The 23,303-nt window shown below is 45.8% G+C and overlaps 1 pseudogene; it reads left to right on the forward strand.

The window, feature by feature from the left end:
- Positions 1-7,470: 7,470 nt before the first annotated feature.
- Positions 7,471-9,924, forward strand: LOC142579818 (uncharacterized; annotated as a pseudogene).
- The last annotated feature ends 13,379 nt before the right edge of the window (positions 9,925-23,303 follow it).

A 23,303-nucleotide genomic window follows, 5' to 3' on the forward strand; every position in this document is an offset into this window, starting at 1 on the left:
CAACTTCAAAGAACATTTAATACCACGGTTGCAATGTATGTGTGCTTTCTTTCAGAGCTGGTACCTCTGGCTTACAAGTTGTAGAGGCGGCACCCGTGCCCATTGAAGATCGACACGACTACTTAAATTTCGTGTTGCCAACATTTGGGCCGTATGAGGAAGTGCTCTCAAGGGGCACACCCATCAGTGGGCCAGTTCGCCGTGCTGTTCTGGACCGCCTGTTCCAGGCGTGCTTCAGGCTAGCTTGCTACATTGTGCTTTCATATACAGGCCAGTGATCGTGTTCCCGTTATTGTTATAATGATATTGACCCGATTTACATAAAATTATAGTGGGACGTAAAATTATTTTTGAACTTCTGAGTTATTCTCTTAAGTACTATTGCCACACTGCACTGGCACAACATAACGGTAACCACAATTTGCTTATAGGTATCCATCACGCGAGCTATACCGAACAGCGGCGGAAGCTCTTGTGTTGAAGTATCCGCACCTCCTGGATAACGTCGGTGGCAATACAAGCGGCTTGGTAAGCATCACTATTCTTTTGTTCATGACTGTCTAACTGTGCCTGTTAGCTTGTCATATTTGTCACTGCATACATACCTTGTATAATGAACTGAATTGTACTGAGCTAAGCAATTGTTTTCGGAGCTAGGCTGCCGCAAATTTAGACAAAGAATATTTAGTTCCAATATGGTTTAAATTGTGCCATGCAGTGTGCAGTTGCTGGCCGTAACATTTCGCATAATTGGTTTTAGATATAGTCATATTGTTAATTGTTCCAGAATGGCTTTTGGCCACTGAGTCTACAAGTGAAGTGTCTGAGCATGAGAACTTATCCTTACTACGTGTATACAGGCAGCTGTGGAGGTTGCAGGTTGGCTATGCGATCCATGGTTTTCCTACGTGCAACTATGACCTGTGCTACTATGGCTATTCTGATAAGCACAATGTTGCAGGTTCTGAAGGCATCCGCTAAAGCAGTCTCTAATAATATTTGGGGTTTTACGTGCCAAAACCACTTTCTGATTATGAGGCACGCCGTAGTGGAGGACTCCGGAAATTTTGACCACCTGGGGTTCTTTAACGTGCACCTAAATCTAAGCACACGGGTGTTTTCGCATTTCGCCCCCATCGAAATGCGGCCGCCATGGCCGGGATTCGATCCCGCGACCTCGTGCTCAGCAGCCCAACACCATAGCCACTGAGCAACCACGGCGGGTAAAGCAGTCTCTAATCGTCCTGGCTTAAGATGTTAAACACCATTGACAAATGGTTGTACAAAAATAGTTCTTCAGACTGAAAACAAGAATTTCCATATGTAAGCCTTGCATATACCTCTTAGAATGAATAGGTGCACTTTACAGATTACTTCAATTTGTGCTAAGTAGTTTGTTGTGCTGGGTACTTGGCTTAATGGACAGTTAGGAGGAAAGGTCATTAGGGGCTACGGACTGGATTCCAAGAGAAGGGAAGCGTAGCAGGGGGCGGCAGCAAGCTAGGTGGGTGGATGAGATTAAGAAGTTTGCAGGGACACCATGGCCACAATTAGCACAAGACCGGGGTAGTTGGAGAAGTATGGGAGATACCTTTGCCCTACAGTGGGCATAGCAAGGCTGATGATGATGATGAGGAGGAGGAGGAAAGGCATGACCAGCTGCCATCACCGTGACAAGGCCAACCAGAACTCTTTCTGTGAGTGATGTGACTTGGTGGGCCATGTTCATTACATAATCACTGTGATGTATAATTCCACAAATGCATTGTACGCTAAAGTATTTGGCCTAAACTTCCTGTAGCATGTTCAGCCTGCAAACTGCTTAAATCAAATGTGGGGGAGGTGCTTGTCTTGGTGAAAAATTTGCATAATTGTGCTGCCCCTGCCATCCCAGCATGGTAGACTGATGCTCTCTAGTTAGGTCATTGCCTCTTGTGGCACTTTATATCTCTAAGTGAAACTTTCGTGTAAGTTTCTTGACAAAAACAGAAGGATTGAAGGACTCTGCTACAACCTTTGTCCGTAAAGTTTGGAGGTTGAGTCCATAAAAAAGGTATTAAACATGTTGACATTGTAGCTTGCATTCTTATTCAGCTTGCAACGCTTCTTGAGGTCTCAGGAGTAGAATAAGTTTTTACTGGCAGGGCTGTCAGCTTCGTTGCTGTCCTTAAAGCTCCTTTACATCCTTAATGGCCTCAGCGCATTCTATCCAGCATTTTCAGGGCTCTCTTTAAATAGGGAAATAAAAAAAATTGCACGGGAGTACAGCTATGCTGAGTGCCGGAATAAATCTTCAGGACCAGGGCAGTGTGCAGCCTCGCATTATGCTGAACACTTATTGTCCAGAAGACCATACGTGAGGGCGACAGCGTCCCAATGTGTCATGCATGCATATGAGCACACCAATATAAAACTCAGCTTACTGTCAGCCCTTGCGAGAGACTCATGCTGTGCGACACTTCTGGTATCGAAAAAAGACTATGAAGCTCGTCTTTGCTTTGGACTGCTGCTGCTGCAGCTGTATTGATGTCGGCTAGCTCATAAACCATCATTTAATGCTCTGCTTGTTCGTTTGGGGGTTGTAATGAAAGCACCATGTTTTGTCGTCGGTCATGATGCTGTTGATGAATGCAGCATCCCTGTGTGTGCCTACGAGCAAGTCAGCACAAACTGACATTTCTGTTGTAATCCTGAGTGAGGGACTGCGGTACTAGTCTGGCATTAACATTTCATTTTTCCAACTTGCACAAAATTTGGTGACATGTTTTACTGATGTCAGGGCATCGATAGCATGTGTGCTGTAACAGCGAGCTCTTGCTCTACGATGTCCCTGATCCAAACCATGTCATCATTCTGTGAGGCTGAAAGTTGCCCCAGCCCTGTGTAATCTCCTGCTGACACTTCTCCCAAGGCAAACTGGTTTGGCCATTTCCACATGTTTGTTCACAATAATATTGTTGCCATAAGTGAGACAAAGAATCTCATACAGGTCCCTCTCCTCTGTTTTGCCAAGCTTCACTGAGAACTTTGTTTACACGTTCCACAGGGATGTCCATCTTTTCACAGTCACTCGCAGTGGTATGTACCAACTAATTACAAAGAATTTTCCACCACATAATGCTATCGTGGCTGCCACAGCAACTAGACCAAAAAACACAGTTTCAGTCCAAAAGATGGTGTTGCACATAGTTGTAAACAAATGCTTCAGGCAATCACTTATACAGAAGAAAATAAATGTCTTTGAACTTTACAGACAAAAGCTGTGTATATACAAGGTAGTATGAAAGGATGTCGAGACTGGCTCTATCTTGAACAGAGTGATTTAGGTGCATTCAAACACTGTCACCTATAAAAAAACACCGTAACCTTTGAAAAACACCGTCAGCCTTGCCCAACAATCAAGCGCTCCTGCCACTTCGCGGGCGTATTCTTTCCAAATGAGCCAAGCACCCTCTCCTGCAATTTACACTTGATTAAAGCACTCTTATCAAAACGGCAACATTTGAGCCATATTTCTCATTTTTGAAAAAGTGAAATAAGGGGGAGCCAAATCGGAATTAGTAGGGTAAATGTGCAAGAGAAACAATGTTTCCGGCAATAAACTTGCTTGTGCATAGTTCTCTGTGACAGTGTGCATTGTTGTTCTGCAGCATCCAGCTCCTTGTGCGCCCCAGATCTGGCCATTTTCACTGAACGACCCCCTCAGATGTTTTGAAACTTAGCAATAAAATGCGCTGTTTATATGTGGCCATTCAGGATGAATTCCTGATGAAAAATACTTTAAATGCAAGCAAAAACCTAACGGGAACACACTCTGTCAAGTTGCAGACTTTTTTTTGCCTTTATTCGATTGTAGAGATATTGGCCTTTTCTTCTAATGACTATTGCCCTGTCTCAGGGGTGCACCTGCACGCCTAAGTTTTCTCCCAACTGATGATCATTGATGTGAAAGGAAGGTCATTCATAAGGATTTGCTCTTTCTTATTTCGTTCTCCTCAAAAAAATTAAGAAGTCATTGCAAAAGTTGCAATAAATCTTGTTATTGAGTTGTAAAATTTGCAAATAATCTCGGTAGGATGAGGGTGCTCAATTCTTCCTGGGAAACGCTTCCAGCACTTACTTGCAAAGTGTCAGAAACATTAAGAGCACCCTATTGCCGCGCAAGGGAATATTTGTGAAGGTTACCATGTTTGAATGCACCATGAAGAAATTACTTCCTTCAAAATAGAGCCAGTCTTCAAACATTTTTATTTCACTTTGTAAGTGTATTCTTGGACACATAGCTCACCCATGTTTTCATTATGCAGTGTTTACTTTCTATGTGTTGCTAATTCAAGCAATTTGCAGGAGTCTTGGGTTCTCGGCCTGCGGAATAAATTTAAAAATATGAGGAAGAAGGTCGAGAACTGCCCCCCAGAGATGTTACAAAAGCGGGAACAGAGCCTTCACAAAAGGCCACGGCAGCCTCCCTCGTAGACTTCAAATAAGAAGTTGTGCCGCCTGTTTGTGAGTCTTCTTGTTTGACACTGCATACTCAAAGATGTCCTTTTCAGAGAACCATTAGTACAGTATTACAACTAATACTCATTGTTAGTGGCAGTTCATTGTGCTTATACTTACACTATAAGGCAAGGCTGCTTATCATAAAACTTGTTTTGATATATTTTGATACACGCCTGGCCTGTCACTAGGTTGACCTCTCCAGGCTCCACTTCGCTTTCTCTGTTACTAAGAAAACAGTGATTCTTGTGTTGACCTATAGTTCTGGTACAGCACAGCGCATTGCTTGTTCATCTCAATCCAAGCAGTGCTTATCGAAACCATTCAGTATGGTTTATGGTAGCTCAAACTGGTTGAGATGGTTTCACGCTCTCCATTAGCCTGAAACACCCAATGCCTGTTGGTCTAAAACAGAACAGCACAAACCACTGCACGAATAGTTAGCAAGCTCGTTGAAGCCCATGGATCGCTACTGGATTGGCTTGTCCTGGCCATGGAGTAGGCTATGAAGATTTATTTCATTCCTAGTGTTTAGTTTTATGCCAATTAACAAAAGGTCACAAATCAGTAATCTTTCAATTAACCAAAGGATTTTACTGTGCCAGACATAGGCAACCGACCAACCTATGTACTTCTGTTTATCAGCAATTTTCATTTAACTGAGTTTTGTTTAATGGGTGTCCACTGTATTTGATTCGTTATTACAAAGTTTCGAATATTCCCGCAGCCCGGAACATTTCACTGCTTCCTGGCATTTGCAGACGTGGAGCTTATTCAGTGTATAAATACATGTACTCTTCATGAGGAGGGCAGAAGGCAAAGTGCCTGGTGGGGCCTATCTTTCTACAAACAGTACAGTCTAATCTCGATATAACGAATCACACGGGACCACCGAAAATTCTTTGTTATGTTGAAATATTGTAATGAAAAACTTGCAGTTATAAGCCAGTGGATGATCCTAGGAATGAAAATGATGTACCTTGGTAGTAGATGCGTGTGCAGACAAGCATACTCTAAAATGAAGATGTTTCACTCACTTCCAAGCTACTTTACTTGAAGAAATCAGTGATTTTCTTCACGAGCGTGCAGCACGCACGACGAATTAGGAATGCGTCTACATCGTCCACTTTGTTCAGTACCTTAGTGGGTACGTCATTGCACCGAGTGATGAAAGTGCGGACTTTGTTTCTGTGCACTAAAACATCAATGTTCGACCGGATCATCTGTGTTCGGCGACCCACAGTCGTCTTCCTTCGGGTCTTCATCTTCACTGGAGACACCACAAACGCAGTTAACAATCTCTTCGGCTGTCAGGTCCACCGCCGTTAGTGCTGCGCTGTCGCTCTCCATACAGTCGAAGGAAGAGTCGGTGGGCAGCAGTTCCGCAACCTTGGTCTACAGGTCTCCTGTGTTGATGTCGTTGGTCATCTCCAGGTCATCTTCAAGTTGCACAGGCGCTCCTTTTCGCCAGCAGTTGCCAATGGTGGATGCCTTCAAGTTCCACCAAGCTCCTGTGAGCATATTCGCTGCCTGAAGAATAATGATTGCAGTCAGCTGCTTTAATCGGACGTTGTTAATCAACCGCTGCACAAGGCGCTTACGAAATTCTGCTTTCACACTCTTTATAATGGCCTTGACAGCAAGGACGTGTTGTTTGGCTGCAGAAACTCGAAGCGATCGTGCATAAAGCGAACATTCACAATGTGAGGTCAACAGTTGCCGACAACCAAGGGAATACTTCGGTCATCCGTGCTCATGTGGTCGTCAACTTTAAAGAGCCACTCGGAAAAGAGTTCTCTGGTCATCCAGGCTTGTTTGCTGCCGAAGTAGTCGTACGGTAACGATATGTCTTTCATGCAGCGAGGCTTCGCGTACTTGCCGATGATCGGTCTAATTTTCTTCGTGCCTGTTGCATTAAAGCAGAGCAGGACTGCCATGCGAAGATGTTACTTCTTGCCTCCTTTGCACTGCTGCCCTTTGAAGTGCATTGTCTTGTTTGGTAGTAGCTGATAAAAACATGCGGTCTCATTAGCGTTGCAAATATCTTCAGATTGAGATTCAACAACCTCTAGAAAACGATCATTGTGCCAGGAATCTGCGCCTTCTCTGTCAGCAGCCTTTTCATCGCCCGAGACTACCTGCCAAGTTATTCCGTTCCTTTTGGGGAAACGAAAAAGCCAACCCGCACTGGCGTCGAACCCAGTTATTTCAGGTGCATTAGCAAATTCGCTGGATTTTGCTTGGTGCGTTGGGCCAGACATGGGAACGTTTTGCAGTCTGGCGTCTTTGAACCACATGAGAACAGCTTGGTCCACATTTTGAAAGTTTCCCAGTCGCGGTCGTTTCCTTGTAGGAGTGAGCTGCGATTCCCGGTGAAGCTTGACAGTCTTGTGTCGGTCTTTCAACATGGTCGCGATAGACTATGGGGCAATGCCACGCTGTCTGCGCACATCGATTTGCTTTTTCCCTGCATTGATTTCCTGCAATACGTCCAATTTGTCCTGCAGCGAAAACTGCCATCGCTAGCTGCATTCATCATTGTATCTTGTGCGAACATTGCCAAACCTTTGTCGAGAAGTTCTAGGTGAAGGTTGTGGCGAAGCAGTTGGCACTCGGCATCGTGCTGATGATAACTACTGCATTTGCGGTTTATGTTTCATGCGGGATTGCGGCGCTGTTACTTTTAGCCGAATTCGTAATACTGATGTTCCTCGGTTATAAAGGATAAAAGAAACCATGTGCGTTATTCTGAAATATGCGCTGTATTGAAATTGGTAGTTCCGAGATATTTTTACTTGAAAATATCGGCAATCTGGTGGGGATCTTTAAACTATCCGTAAATTTGAGAAATTAGTTAATGTGGGGTTCACATTAACGAGATTTGGCTCTATAGTATTTGACAGTCAGCAGCAGTGCGAATGCAGAGCAGAGTGAGCATAATCTGATGAGAGCCTCATGTGAACACTAATACCTGTGTCACACGGGCACATTTGGAAGGCCTTCCAGTCGACGGCCTTCGAAACGCCACAACTCTATCGACTCAAAGGAGTTGTCGCGCTGCTACACGGCACTTTTGAAAGGCCGTTGAGTGGTTCAGGCGTTTCTCGCAAAATTCTGTGGCGCTGCGGCCCTTTATTTTCGTTTTCGTGTCACAAAAAGTTAAACAACATTAAAAGCACTTAAAACCACTATAATTTCTCTTATGTTTGTTTATACATTTAAAAAAAATGTTTATACAATGCTATACATATATGTTTAGTTTTTAAGTTGTTGAGTAGCGAAACTGCGGCAACGTTCGCTCCGCTCGATGCGGCTGCCGTTCTGGTGTGTGTGCACGTTTCTCTTCAAAGTGCGCCCATTGAGAAAGAAATTGTGCGCCTTGCGCTTCGACTGCATTCTTGCTCTACCGCTATGGGTGACAGAGAGACAGATGCTCAAGATGACAAGACTGCTATGATAACCTATATGGGTGCGATCATGCAGCTTGATGCCGAGATTGAGGCGGCAAAAGCGGAAGCCGACGCCATCGAGGAAGAGCTGCTGATCGTCAACAATTTGATGATGACGATAGACTCGGTGACCGAACGAAGCGTTAACAGAGATAGATGGTCGTTCTCTCGCCGGACGAGGTGGTTTGAGGAGACTGTGCCATTGCTTGGTGAGAAGTTTTTCAAACGTGCATTCCGCGTAACGCCGGCGACTTTTCGCTACATCGTGGACGCCGTGAGACCGCTGCTCGAGCGTCAGAACACAAACATGCGTGAAGCCATCACGCTCGATAAACGTGTAGCGATTGGCTTGTACCGGTTGTGTTCTTCAGCTGAAGACCGTAGTGTCGCCGAATTGTTTGCTGTGGGACGCTCAACCGTCAACGTGGCCTACAGAGAGTTGTGCGAGGCCGTTATCCACACTATGGAGGCGGAGTGGATCAAGATGCCCACAGCTTCAAGCATGGCCGAGCACATTCGCGAGTTCACGGCACATTGGAATTCCCGCAAGCCATGGGATCACTAGACGGGTGCCATTTCCCCGTTTCACCGCCCAGGGAGAGCGCCACCGACTACAGGAACTATAAAGGATGGTAAGTCGTACCTCTGATATGGTGTGCACTTATATTACATCACCTACAGCTTCCAAGCTACGTCATATTTTTAGAGTACGGAGAATGGGTAAATACTACCAATCCGAATTAACGAGGTCTTTTTTTATGCAGGTACAGCATCGTCCTCCTCGCACTGGTCGACCACAAGTATAGGTTCCGGTACATCAATGTGGGTTCTCCTGGCCGCTGCCACGATGCATATGTGTACCACCGGTCAAGACTAGCAGACGCAGTCAAGGGCCCCCTGTTCCGCCGACCACTAGCAACAATCAGTGGTACAGCTGTGCCACCCTTAATACTATGTGACCAAGCATTTCCACTCACTCTAAACCTGATCAAGCCATTCAGTCACAGGGCACAGTTAAGTGAAGAACAAAGGTTATTTAATTACAACCTTTCCAAAGCCCGAAGGATTGTGGAAAATGCCTTTGGTAGGCTCAAGGCAAGATTTCGCTTTATCTTGAAAAGGATGGAGTGCAACATCGACAATGCCCGCCTTGTCATTCGTGCCTGCTGTGCTCTGAACAATGTGTGCGAGCATTTTGGTGACACTGTGCTCCAACACTGGTTGGTCGAGGCTCAAAACAATGATGGCGGCCTCCATCAGCCTGACCACAGCACAGATGCTGAGGAAGGCACAGGCGGTGATGTGAGAGCAGCTCTTGTCAGGCACTTCCAGCAGAGCTAAGGATTTTATGCTGAAGCTTTGTGGACGTTCATGCTTCGGTAGGTCAGTGAGTCCACTGTCATCATCAAATACTTGTGCGCCTAGCAGAAGTTAATTTCTACTAAGCGCACAAGTATTCTTCTGCACTCAAAAGAGCGATTTAGCACACATTGAAGAAAGTATTCTGTACAAAACCCACAAGATGGGTGAAGTAAGGAATGGAAAATGAAGCATCCATACAATTGCAGCAAATTCCTACAATGAAAACACGTACACTCTTGACCGAACAGGTTTCCTTTGTAACAATCTGTTGCGATTGGGTGGATGCTGCATTTTCCATTTCCTAATTACAGCAACTTTATTTGGAACCTTTTTCTAAATATTTTGACATTGCATTAAAAAACTTTTCTTGCATTTGCATGTGTCTCTCTCTTTGCTCGTACTCTCTCTGACGGCTCGCCACCAGCTGCTCCCTCAGCAGTATGTGTTCACCGAGTATCTGCTGCTTGAAGTCGTCACTCGCCTTCCTCTTCTTTGGACCCCGGCTTGTAGTAGTCACACTAGCAGGGGTGGCACTGCTGATAGCAGGGCTGGAGGAGGCCAGGCTGGAGGAGGCCGGACTGGGAGAGGCCGGGCTGCTGGAGGCCGGGCTGCACGTGGACGGGGACTTCGGTCCTGGGCTGTCCAGAGGTCTGACGGGCGCACTCTCCTCCCATTGCAGCCTGTTCTCATTGTGAACGACACCATTGTCGCTGCCGTTTATCATCTCCATGATGACCTGGACAATGATTTAATGTTACTTGCATCTTTGATAACTTCAGAATGTTTTGAAAGATTACATTCCAACATGGGTCTCAATACTCTGATGCAATAATACGCACACCAATGCATACTCTACTGCAAGTGTTGTAGTTGAACAGAGAACGCCAACAAAATGGGAACGCACATAGTCTCTCTTTTACGTTATTGCAATGACTGGGTGCCAGCAAACAGCTGTTATTTTTATGCGCTTATACTATCCTGAGGACTGTACACGCATGGAAAAGTAGTACCTGCAACCAGCAGTATGAGCCACAATTTACGACAATGCTGCACTTTCATCCTACAAAGTAGCATGTAATAGAACGATTTGTGCACATTCAGTTACGTCATCGAGCAAGTGAATGGCTTCAGAGATTATTCTGCACTTACTGGAGGCTTTTAAAAAATGCTATACCTCTTCAACAGTAACTTGGCTCTCTTGAGCCCTTGACGGGTCGTTGGCCGGGAGTGTCCCCAAAAAACTGTGTATACACCAGAAATGCGTCCAAGGTATGGCGCCAGCACCAGTCTTTTGATTTTTCAGCCAAAACCTGAAATGTTATAAAAGAGAAGGTTTGGTTAACTATAAAGATGCATGTGCGGGCACAGACACAAGAATGTACTGATCAAATTCGCTTAACCGAGGTGTCGATAAGCGGAACAGGAACACCAGAGAGTCGTATTATGTTTTATTCGAACGTAACCAAATTGTTTTTTGAAATCCTCGTCACGTGACTATAATTTTCGCACAGTATGCTGCGGTGTAATTTTCCGCGTCGGACCTCTGAAGTCACACTAGTCAATTACCTTGAGTTTAGACACTAACCAACTGCATCATGCACAAGCAGTATTCTTGAAAAGTTATGCTCATTCGAGGCCGAGTTTACGGCTCATTAAAAGTGTCATGGGGTGGTGGAACAAAAATTCCACGACAAATGAAATTCTGCAAAGATCCACCTGTTCATTTTAGAGCGCAGCTCTTTGGCGTCCGTTCCTGGGTTTCGCGTCGTCGTCGTCGTCGGCCTCGTAACCAGCTCCGCCCCCCTTTCATCCCCCCAGCGCTAGCAGCGACCGACTGATACCGCTGGATGCCGCTGACGCCGCTAGAGAGTCAAGATAACGTGACTGCATAGAACACCGTCGCCGCCATGCAGAAAGAGGAGGAAAGGGTCCCCCCCCCCCTGTTCTTGTGTGGCGGATAGGGTGCTCTTCAGTTGCCGACGCGCCGGTTATTCGTTGTCCCTGAAACCAACTCCGCAGCTGGGGTTGACTCACTATCGGCGTCAGCGGCATCAGTCAGTCGCTGCTATCTCTTCCCTCCTCCCTTTATCGTGTTGTCCGCTTGCTGCGCGCGCTTCTGCCCCCATCGTTTGCCGCTGGGTGTACACGCCGCCCCCCTCCCCCCTCTTCCTGCGAGTCTCCGGTTGTCAAAGCGCCGGCTCGAACTTAATTCCTTTCTTCACTCCTCCTCCAATGCAACCCCTGTGCGGTGGCAATCAGAGAGCCAGATCGGTGGCGGCGGATCTGTATATGTGCACCGCCCGAGCCGAAATTGCCGCTGCCGTTCGCCCTGTGCGGTGGCAATCAGAGAGCCAGATCGGTGGCGGCTTGACATAAAGACAAACAGCAATTTCCTAACACTTATGCGGGAGAACATCCCGTTCCTCTCGCTCGTAACGCGTCCCACGGCTGTGACAACCTCGCGAGGCACTTGTATAGATCTCGTCTTTGAGAATCAAGCATTGGTGTACCAAGTCGAACATATATCGGTCCATTTCTCCGACCACAAAGCTTCCTTCATGACTGTCAAGAACTGTTAGTAGAGTCTTTGTTAAAGGAATACGTGTGAAAAATAAAAAAAATTCTGTGATAGCGCATACATGTGTTGCTAGATTTCTTTGCCTCAATCTATCGAAAAGGTGAAACAGCTTATTTGCTGCGCTCAAATTTCGCATTAGGAAGTAACGTAATCGTCGGTAATTTTTTTTTTTCTCAATAAACACCTTTCTCTCTCTCAAGGCCAAGCCCCGGCAAACGGTTAATCGTAAGGTCATCGGACAAATTTATGAAAGCCACTTACCGATAAGTCTGCGCAAGATTTTCAATCTTGCGGTGAACTTGCAGCCGAGTTCTTTCAAAGCCCACCTGTCGCAGGGCCGCAGCGATACCGTCGTAAACGCCGCTATTTCTCTTCTGACGGCGTAGGTCCATAATAGGGTGCCTCGATGCGCGCGCCCCCCTCCGCCGCTCCGTGGAGGGTGGGGACATCCTTTGAAAGGGTCAGTGCCGCCTCGGCGAGGACGCGCGCCATATTTGTGCCCCCTCCCCGTCCCGCCTGCATCAGTTGCACGTGCGGCGGCCTGTTTCCCGTCGGTTGCAATTTTTCTTGGCCGCAAGACGAGGAAGACATGCCGGGGTGTTGCGTGCCTGCGTGCACAAATCACCCCCGAAATGGCTGGAGAATGTTTTCATTTCCGAGAGATCCGAAAAGAAGGCTCCTGTGGACTGTAAAAGTGAAACGGGACAAGTGGCAGCCGGCCAACACTTCACGCCTATGCAGTGTAAGTACTATATTCCTTGTTTCGTTTCCGTGCTGCTTGCTCCATAGATAAGTGTACTGCTTTAAAATAATACCCAACGTGCGCGCTAAAAACGGCGTTACAGTTTTTGTAGGCATTCATTACTATTTCGCGCTTGATACTGGGTACGATCGATTATGCCAGCATATACCGCGGCACCAAGCATTGTGTTTAAAATGCTTAGCCAACGTACACTTCAAGACGCGGAGTTGTGGTCATGAATCGCATCTTTAGTGTAAAGAGACTAAGTTTCAAGGCATAAGGGACCTTGATCTGAACAGAACACAATACATGCGTGTGTTGCAGTGGTGCCCGGACCTTTATGCTCTAGGCCTCTGCCGCTCGTAATCTGTTTGCCTAACGCTGCAAATGTCTGTATTACTGATTACTGATGAAAGTGAACGCGTCAGAGATCGTTACACCGTAGCTTTCATCCGAGGTTCTGAAGAAAATAAGTAAAGGCGCGAAGGCCGCACGACAAATTAATGAAGTCTAAGATTTCATTTGTTGAGTACCAATATAATGACATCGAAATATTTGGAGCTGTTGATTTTTACTTCCTTTGTGGTGATTAGTAGTTCTAATACTAGACCAGTGATTGTTTCGTACACCGTTTGGAAAATTCCGAAAACCAACTTTCCTGCACAGCAAATGCCCCTTCACCATGGCGGACCGGCCTAGAAGTTGGGTGCAGCTCTGCATTCTAATATTTTACGCCTCATACCACTTTGCTCGCACATGGCGAACAATTTGACAGGGCTCATTTCACCCTTCTCCAACAAAAGCAGTGGCTTGGCAGAACTGCGCCTAATTCGTTTATCGCGGCAGCGTGAAGGCAGGGAACCTGGCATTGTTCAGGGCATATGTGTCTCCTTTGCTGCACCTTATTTCTAACCCCAAAACCAGTTTGGTGGCCGTGGTGAAAGGTTTTTGCAAAGGGTCATATTAGAGTGCCTTGTCGGCGAAGATCGACCTTCGTCGTCTGTCTGCAGCCTCAGCGCAGTAGTCTATGCGTGATTATTTCGTCATATGTGATAGAATTATAATAAACACATCATTAGTGTCACTGACTTGAGTGTATTATGATGTCATTGACTAATTACCCTAACGATCGTGCGTAATTACTTTGTAGCTAGTGTTACAATGAATAGAGATGACTATAATTAAAAGTAAGAAGGTATAAGACTGGGATTAATGACTATGACAATTACTATTGCTTAAGAATTACTCAATACAAATTAATATGGCTTAAATTTATTGAACAAAATAAATATTGACTTAGAATGACGCAGAAAAATTAGACTGGCTTAAAATAATGCAGCAAAATTAACGACCACCGAAAATAAATAATCAAAATACCGATTACTTACGGCTACTCAGCAACATAAGTATGACTTAAAAGGACTGAGCAGAACAAACGATCAAAAATTGCAGCTGTAAAGGAGTTTAATGTGGTAATCGTTGATTCTTCAAAAGCGAAAGGCGTATGCTTTCGCACTTCGAATCAATCGTCCCTAAGGACTTATTTTGCTCTTACTGTGTTCTTTTTTTCGATATGCCGTCCGCCTGCTATGTTCGTTTGCCTTAGTGACTTACTTTCCTATACCAATTTCCAAAAAATTTTGCCCCTAAAAGCCGACAAAAATGGAACAGCAGAAAAGTGAAGCGCTTGAAAATCCCTCGAGTATCATCACGTGGCCTTGTGTATATTAAATGTAATGTCACGGGGGCGGATTTAGTTCCTTGTGCAGTGATTACTCGACTGTTAATATTACTATTTCTTTGGTGCGCAGGCCCATTTTGTGGACAGCTGCTTCGAAAACAACCGCGCGGACGGACGAAAGCTGCTGAAAGGAAACGCTGTGCCAACCATCTTTTCGTTCCGACGTAAGTTGTACCATATGTTTCAGTAGTGATTACTTTTGCAATGCACATCACTGTTGCTGATATGTTAGTATACTGGCGCAATTGAGGACTGTAAGCGCGCATACTTCTCTACCTTACATTTCTTTACTTGAAACTGCCTTGTCATTCACGCAACTGGGAAATTATAGTGTCACCTTTCGATGCTTTTGACTGAGTCCATAAGCTCTAAAATTTCCTGTTTATTGTGCAGCTTTGGTTCCCCACCGAAAGGAGCCGAAGGAAAGAAGCACACCTGTTCTAGCATCTGCAGCCATCACAGTGGTGCCACAAGGAAAACCAGAAGTTTCTGCAGCTTTTGAATTGTCTTCAGGGTCTCATCTAGATTCTCTGCCAGTCCACTCTTGCAGTGCACAAGACAGCACGAACTGCAATCAGGAGGCAGTCTGCAATGAGTCGCAAACACAACAAGAACAAGTATGCAATCTACATGCTTCCTCCAGCTCTTGTGCCGAGCTAAAAAAGCAACTAGACGATGCAAGACAAAGCTACATGCAGCTTCAAGAAGTTCACAAGAAGGCTAACGTGACTATTCAGTCCCTAAAAAAGAAGGTGCGAAAACTAGAAAGTAGAATAGAAACCTTCGAAAGGCGAATGAAATTTCTTAATGAAGACCAAGTGCAGGCGCTTTCGAGAAGCAGCAATCAAGGTTATACGTGGTCGCCGCAGACAATTAAACAGGGGCTGCAACTGAAGTTCGCTTGCGGAAAGTCTGGCTACAGAGCACTGATACAGCTCGGGTATCCACTGCCGACAGATAGAACATTGAATCGTCGCCTCCAGGGGTTGAAATTCTCGCCGGGAATTTTGAATGATGTTGTTGAACTCCTCAGGATCAAAGCGCAAGGCATGGAAGACATTGAAAGAGACTGTGTTTTGTTCCTTGACGAAATGGAGATAGCGCAAGGGTTTCAGCTTGACCGTGCTGAAGACACCGTGTTCGGAGGTGTGACGCTAATCCCGCTAGTCATGCACTGGTGTTCATGGTAGGAGGCCTCAACAACCGATGGAAACAGGTGATCGCATACCATTTTACTGGGAGCCACGTCGACGGCAGTACTCTCAAGGACTGCGTTCTCGAAATTGTCCGCCTGTGTGCAGATATTTCGCTCAGAGTCCGAGCAGTAACGTCAGATACGGGCGCATCAAACCGAGCGATGTGGCGCGATCTCGGGTTTTCCAGCCATCGGAACTCCAAGACTACGTGCTCTATAACACATCCGTCATTCAGTGAAATGGAGTTAGTTTTCAATGCAGATGCTGCCCATGTGCTCAAGAATATCAAGGGTCAGCTTCTAAACTCTATCGTGTTCACATTAAGTGATGCAACCGTCAGCGAGCACAACCTACCTTCAAAGGATGTGAAACTAGAGCACGTACGTGCTGTCCTAGAGTTCGACAAAGAAAGGGAGCTGAAGCTCGCGCCGCAGCTTTCTGAAGCACATGTTTCCTCGGGACATATCACAAAGATGAAAGTGGGACTTGCAGTGCAATTTTTCAAAGAGACCCCCGCTGCAATCCGGTACTTGGTGAAAGAAAAAATACTGGAGCAAGAAGCCGAAACCACAGCATGGTTTTTAGAACTTGTATCAAGGTGGTATACTCTGATGTCATCGCGCCACCCCTCCGTTTCTCTTAGTCTTCAAGACATGGAGAAGCATTATGAAGCTGTCTGTACTCTCAAGCTGGCCATCAATACTTTTCAAGGCATGAATATGGGCAGCACCTCGCAGTGGAAGCCATCACAGGCAGGCCTTCTAATCACCACTACTGCTGTACTTCAACTCCAGGACATTCTTTTGAGCTCTGAAGGTTACACTTTCTTTCTAACTGGCAGAATACTGCAAGATTGCCTGGAAAACCTTTTCTCTGTTGCTCGCCTGAAGAAGCCGGTTCCAGATGCATTGGACATGAAATATGCTCTCAAAGTTGTGTGCATTAGCCAATTTTGGCGCACGCCGAAGACAACCAGCTATGCTGTCGATGATTCGGAGTATCTGGTTGATCTACTGACAGATGGCAAGCGTGAGCTAGCTGAACCAGACCCATCTGAAATCGATGATTCTGAGATACTCTTCATTGAAGAGCTGACATCTACAGAATGTAGCACCCTCTTTCATATTGCCGGATTCCTCGTGAAAGGCATTATCAAAAAGATAAGCAGTTGCGAGCAGTGCAAAACTGCTCTGCTAGGTTCGACAGACAGTCAGCATTCTTACCTGACAAGGCTAAAAGAATACATCCGGAACGGCGACAACCTGCATTACCCCAGTGCTCAAGTAATGAGTATTCTGAAGTCGTGCGAGGAGCTATTCAAGGGAATCACGGAATGGACCGAAAGCCTTCTTACTGTACAATCTCCTTTGCAGGCTGTTGTGACGTACTTGAGCAAAATGGTTAAGTTCAACGTGAATGCTTGCCAAGTGCACAGTGCAACTGTTCAGAAGCTTCTCATTTCCACCTATGCCCGAATGAGGTTACGCATTCACCTGCGTCAGCTTGAAAAGAAAGAAGTCAACGGCCGTGGAAGCAAAACGTGTGCTGCAGTAAACTTGCAGTGAAACCACAATTTTGATAGTGTTCACAGAGCTGGTGTGTACTTTTTATAACTTTTTTCTATAGTATTTTCATATTTTTCGCACATTGTTGTAATAAATTGATGCAGCGGTGTCGCAAAGCTTTTGATCACTACACCATATTTTTTGTGGATTCTTTCAGTGATTTCTACATAAGTGTTTTGCTGTAATGAAAAAGAAATATTCAGTTAACGCGACGCGGACTTTTTAAGGCCAGAGAATATAAGAGGTTTCATAAAATATTGGATGTCGCAATACATTCCAAATACCCCACTTCAGCCTCGTTTGTGTGTGTGCGCTTTCGAAGAATGACTGCCTTCTGATAGCAGCCACTGAGGTTCTTGACTTCGCCGAAAGTGTGACATTTTATCATTTGAGTCATTCGCCTTCTATTCATAATGATACGTGTCGTTCGGCGAGAAAAACAGCTTACTTTCAAGGAAACGCGTTCGGCGTCAGTGCGCGCTCCCGAAGCGCGATGAAAGAAGTGGGCACAAATACGGCGGACTCCGTAGCAGACGACGCGGTTGTCCCCACCCTCCACGGAGCGGCGGAGGGCGTCGCGCGCATCGAGGCACCCTAGTCCATAAGGCGGTCCTCCCACAAATCTATGAGGAGCGCCGTTTCGCGCTCTCCCCACAGCTGCCGCGCTTGCGATGGCGCTACTTTTTTTTCTTCTGCGGCTGGGCGCGCTCCATTTCAATCTCACACACACACACACAAAAAAAAAGTTCACTCGCCCGAGAAAACACTTCTGTGAGTTGAGGAAAAAAGAAGTTATACACTACTTATTACGTTAATGATTTAAAAAAAATGCAAGATAAACTAAACACGCGGAACTGGAAAAACAAGCAAGAAAGTACGCAGACAAAAACAAACAAAGCAGAGAGCAATATGGCGGCGATATGACGGTAGCTGGAGTCGAGGGAGAGTGCACTAGACAACATGGAGGAAGGAACACAAGCACGTCGCTGTTGTCGAGAGTATGTGCAGTTCGCACGTATCAAGTGGCAAAAAATACTTTATTGAATAATTAATAACACTCATATATAGTATATTTAGAGCATTTTGGTTTGATTTGTTCTTTTTAACCGTGAGTACGGGCACACTATGAACGAGAGGGCACGTTAGCGCTATTTCCGTTTCCGTTGCTGAAAGGCCATCGAGATTTCGATAGAGTTGTAAGGTGCTCCGTTGACTCGATAGACTATTGACTCGACGGCCTTCGAAACCGCCCGTGTAGCAGCTCGAACTTGACCTTTGAGTCAAATGACTATCGGTTGGAAGGCCTTCCAAACGCCCGTGTGACAGGGGTATAACTTGATAAATTGCTGCACAAAGCACTGCACGCTCAACATTATATTGAGAGCCACAGAAATGATGTCTGTCATTAGGCTGGAATTGTTCCATGTTTAAAGCTTCAGTTCTGCAATCTTTTCTTGTATACATTGCAGGACTGCAGCCATCTGCTTGTTTATGGTGAAATGGCAGAGTCGCTGCAGCGGCATAACAAATGGCTGCAACGAAATGCAGCGATTGCTGTGAATGATGACTTAAGGCCACGCCTTCTGGCCACTGGCCAGAAGCGGCATGAGCGACTTCGAAGCCTCACAATATCAGAGGCATTGGTGCTCTACCCAGTTTTAGCGTCGGAGGCTTCGGAATGTTTCCATTGTGTGGTTTTTCTGGCAACTAATGGCAATCCGCTTGCTTTTTACTTTCAGTTACTTTTATAATTCAGCATTGTTTTTAAAAAGAATGCTGGAGACTGCTTCGCTCAAGGATGTGAGCAGCTATGCGACGTTGTCCTCAGGCATGCTGACGACAGCGAAGTTGCCGCATTCTCGCATGCTGCAGCAGGTAAACACCCAAGTTCAATTTATTATCCATGTGTGCCCTGGTAAAAGCATTAAGGTATTAGGCACTTTTGCACACTAACATGGCGTTAAAATGCTATCGACAAAATGTCGATAACATTTAGTCAAGTGAGAACGGGGGAACTGAGGGGCTCGATTTTCGTTGGTGAAAATTGTATAAGACAGGCACAAAGCGTGAAAAAGTGTAGGGGCAGTTATTGAAATGTAACAATAATTTTGAAGAGAAATAAATGTGAACAAAAAGACGTGTCGCAGGTGAGAATCATATTCACATTTCTGCACTGCGCATACAGTGCGCTACTGATTAAGCTACAGTGGTGTTATCCCTCTGGTCAGTTTCTTGGTGATTTGTGCGCAAGATTAGCCGTGAAATTAGCCAGCATCGGTCATGTCAGTATGTGAGCGTAAGAGCAGGCAGCTGGTGATGTTGATGCTGTCAGGACCAATGCGCAATCTGCTGCAGCAGTGCATGATTGGGAGAGCAGAAGGCGTACGAACAAATGGGCTGAAACCAGGAGCAGGAGTTCTTGTTTTAATGTGTCTTGCTGAAAGAGCTGAAGTGCCCCAAATGAAAAACTGGCTAATTAAGACGAAAGATGAGTTGGTAGCGCCTAGCCAAGTTCAACACCATTATTTCAAAGGCTGTAAGATACTTTGAGCCTGGCATTCCATCTGGCATACGCTTCCGACAACATAATCATGCAGGTCACTTTAGCATGGTGAGCTACCTCTGATGTTGATGCTGTAAGGACCAATGAGTGATCCGCTGCAGCAGTGCGTGATTGGGAGAGCAAAAGACATATGAGCAAGCGTTCTTATTTTAATGCGTGTGGCTCAAAGAGTTGGAGTGCCCTAAATGAAAAACGGCTAATTAGGACTAAAGAAGGGTTGGTGCCAAAGCTTACATAATTGCTGGATTTCGCTGCTGAGGTGACATAAAATAAAGTCAAAACATGAAACACTGTTCACTTCTGAAGAGCAAAATGAGGCAGCAGTTGTCGCAAGTTTTACGTGAATTGGAAAGGCTAAATGCAGCAATGCCTAATGAATAAAGTCACCAGACGTCCCGATTTAGGCAGGACAGTCCCGCTTTTGCAGCCATGGTCCCGGCGTCCCACTGAGGTACTTGTGGGACGGCGTTTTGTCCCGCTTTGGCTTTCCCGAACGAAGCGTTGGTTGATAAATAGCTCTCAGGATCATCTCCTTTGAAACATGGGCGCGATCAACGCGAGCAAGTTTATTTTTTCCTTTTTCTGCTTTCCAAATCGTATGTTTTCGGAACGGCCTAGAAAGATACCTTGTCTCCATCACTAGTGGCTTTATCCGCTCTATCCATCACAGTACGGCAGCACTGCCTGACCGTGGCCTCCCCAAACTCTCGTCTGCTTGCATGGCTGGCTGGATATTGGATAGGCCGGACAAGGCTTGCTTCCGTGCTAGGTCGGAGGCTTGCGTTGTCCAGCGAGCCGCAGCCATAATCAAAGTCAACTGTCCCGATTTGTTGATGGCATGGTTGACGGCGCCTCGAAGTGGCTTTGTCAGCTTTATTTTTGGGTTTTCGACTTGTTTCGTCGTGTTGGCGGCGACAATGCCCAAACGCAAGTGCAAATTCACGGAACAGCTGGGAAAAGAGTACCCCTTCATCAAGAAAACTAAGTGAGAGGCGGATGTGCGCTGTGATGCATGTGGGGCAGACTTTTCAGTCGCTCACGGTGGACGTTCGGATGTAGTAAAACACATCAGCTCTGTCAAGCACAAGCAGTGTGTGTCGGCGGCTGCTAGTTCCAGTGCAGTAACCTGGTTCTTCAGACAGGAACGTGCCGGGGAAAAGGAGCTCCAACTTGCTGCATCAGAGGGTGTATTCGCTTTCCACACAATCGCTCACAACCATAGTTTCCGATCAATGGACTGCACTTCAAAGCTTGTGCAGAAATTGTTCAATGAAACATTTTCCTGCGCTCGCACAAAGGCAGAAGCGATTGCTTTGAACGTGCTTGCCCCGTCTGCAGAGGAAGAATTGAAGACAAACCTGCAGGAGGCTAAATTTATCTCAGTGTTCTGTGATGCTTCCAACCACAAGGATTTGAAGGTGCTCCCGATAATGGTGCGCTATTTTACCGCGGCTGCAGGAGTGCAGACGAAGCTCCTTGAGATTAACACCTTGCCAGGTGAGACTTCGGCAATGGTGAGCCAGTACATAATGGACGCACTCGAAGCCACCCAAGTCACATCAAAGCTGGTTGCTTTTAGTGCCGACAACGCAAATTGCAACATTGGTGGTGCTGCGCGAAACGGGAAGAACAATGTGTTCTCGAGATTGCAAGATTCTATGGATCACAAGATCCTCGGAATTGGCTGCGCTGCGCAGATAGTGCACAACACCGTTCAGACTGCTGCCGATTGCCTACCATTGTATATTGAGGCCGTGATTGTGAAAATCTACTCGTATTTTTACATTTACACGGTCAGGGTGGAGTCTTTCAAAGAGTTTTGTGATTTTGCATCAGTGGAGTACCAGCAGCTTCTGGGCTATAGCAAGACCAGGTGGTTGGCATTAATGCCAGCTGTTGAGAGGGTCCTAAAGCTCTATCCAGCTTTAAAGGCACATTTGTTGTCCATAGACAAGTGTCCGTCTCTCATCAAGTCGTTTTTCGAAGACCCATGTGGAGAGCTCTGGCTCTATTTTCTGCATAGTCAAGCTGCTATGTTTGAAGCTACTGTACTCCAAATTGAAGGAGACACGAAGACAGCTGTGGAAGTATAGAGTGCCTTAAACCAGCTGCAGACCAAAGTGCAAGAAAGATTTGAGCAATCATTTCTGCCATCAAGTGTGCGCTCAAGGGCAACAGAGCTCGAAGAACAGGGACAAGTTCGAAGAGAACAGGTTGTGAATACTGTGGTGAAGTTTTATGCAACTTGCGCGTCATACCTCGAGCGATGGTGCCAACAGTTTGATGAAGTCAGAAGCCTTCTATGGGTCTCGCTTGGGTGACCCCTATGCTGGGATGACGTGCAGGTAACAGTAGAACTCATAACTTCAGAGTTCAATCATGTCACTGTTGATGAGAATGCCAAGTTTGATGAAATCAATTATGTTTCACATAATGTGACCGCTGAAAAAATTAAGGAATGGAAGGCGCAGAAGATATCTGTTGGGGAACGCTGGGTGGAGATTCTCGGGCACTTCGAGAAGAATGATGTGCCTTGTGAGAACTTGATGACCGTGCTGGAATATTGCATGTGCCTGCCAGGTACAAATGCACCAGTAGAGAGGGTGTTTTCTCTCATGAACAAGATATGGACCGCAGGGAAGACGTAGCTTCAAGTGGCGACACTAAAAGCCATGTTTGTGCTAAAGGTAAATGTACGCATGACGTGCGAGCAATACTTTGCGCATCTTTGCAAAAAGGAACATTTGCTAAAGAAAATACATTCCAGCCAGAAGTATTAAAGAAGGAGAAACTTTTCGCACCGGTTGATTTAGAAAAACGAAAATGGCTTTTGCGTGTTTGAAATAAAAATGTATGATTGAATGGTCTCTTCGTGCCTACCTACCTGCCTACCCCCCCCCCCACCCCGCGTCCCACTTTGGGTTCTATAGAATATGGTCACATTACTAATGAAGCCATCACATTTCTTCTGCATCCTGACTCACTGGAAGTGTTTGAGAGACTTGTAAATATATTAAACCACAGCTTTTGTTAGAAAGTCACCTATGTTACTGTATCATAGCATGACTTACAATAGACCATCTAAATAAGAGATTATAATTTGTCGAATATTATAGCAGTGGAAAGACAAGTGTTTTAGTTACAAAGAATAAAAGCCAGAACTAATGTTTGCTTTCCGTTTTCAGGTGGACCTCGGGAAGGCATTCTGCTTGACGAGTCCACACTGACACGACTGCGGCGAGACGCCAAGAACTCGGGGTCAAGATTTGCCCGGGGCCTGCTGAAAGTTCTCTTCAGCTCGGAAGAGTTGGAGAACAAGTCTCTTTTTGGGCGGCGTTCAAATGCCCACGAGGGTGCCGCCCAAAAAGAGGCCTTGGACCCGAGGCGTGTGAACGCCATTCTGAGTATGTGTGACTGTGCAGTCAACTAACATGTTTGCTATATTTCGTAATTTGAAGTTAAAATCTTGCGCATGACTCCTTTGTGCTGTCCTGCCCCCATATACACTGACAGCTTGAGACATAAGGCTAAACTAACTCTTTTTACTTTTTGTCTTCCCTTAGGCTCCACAGCAAGGCATTTTGACGCCCCCCACATCAGGGAAAAT

Source organism: Dermacentor variabilis, chromosome 4 (genome assembly GCF_050947875.1).
Source record: "Dermacentor variabilis isolate Ectoservices chromosome 4, ASM5094787v1, whole genome shotgun sequence".
NCBI lineage: Eukaryota > Metazoa > Arthropoda > Arachnida > Ixodida > Ixodidae > Dermacentor > Dermacentor variabilis.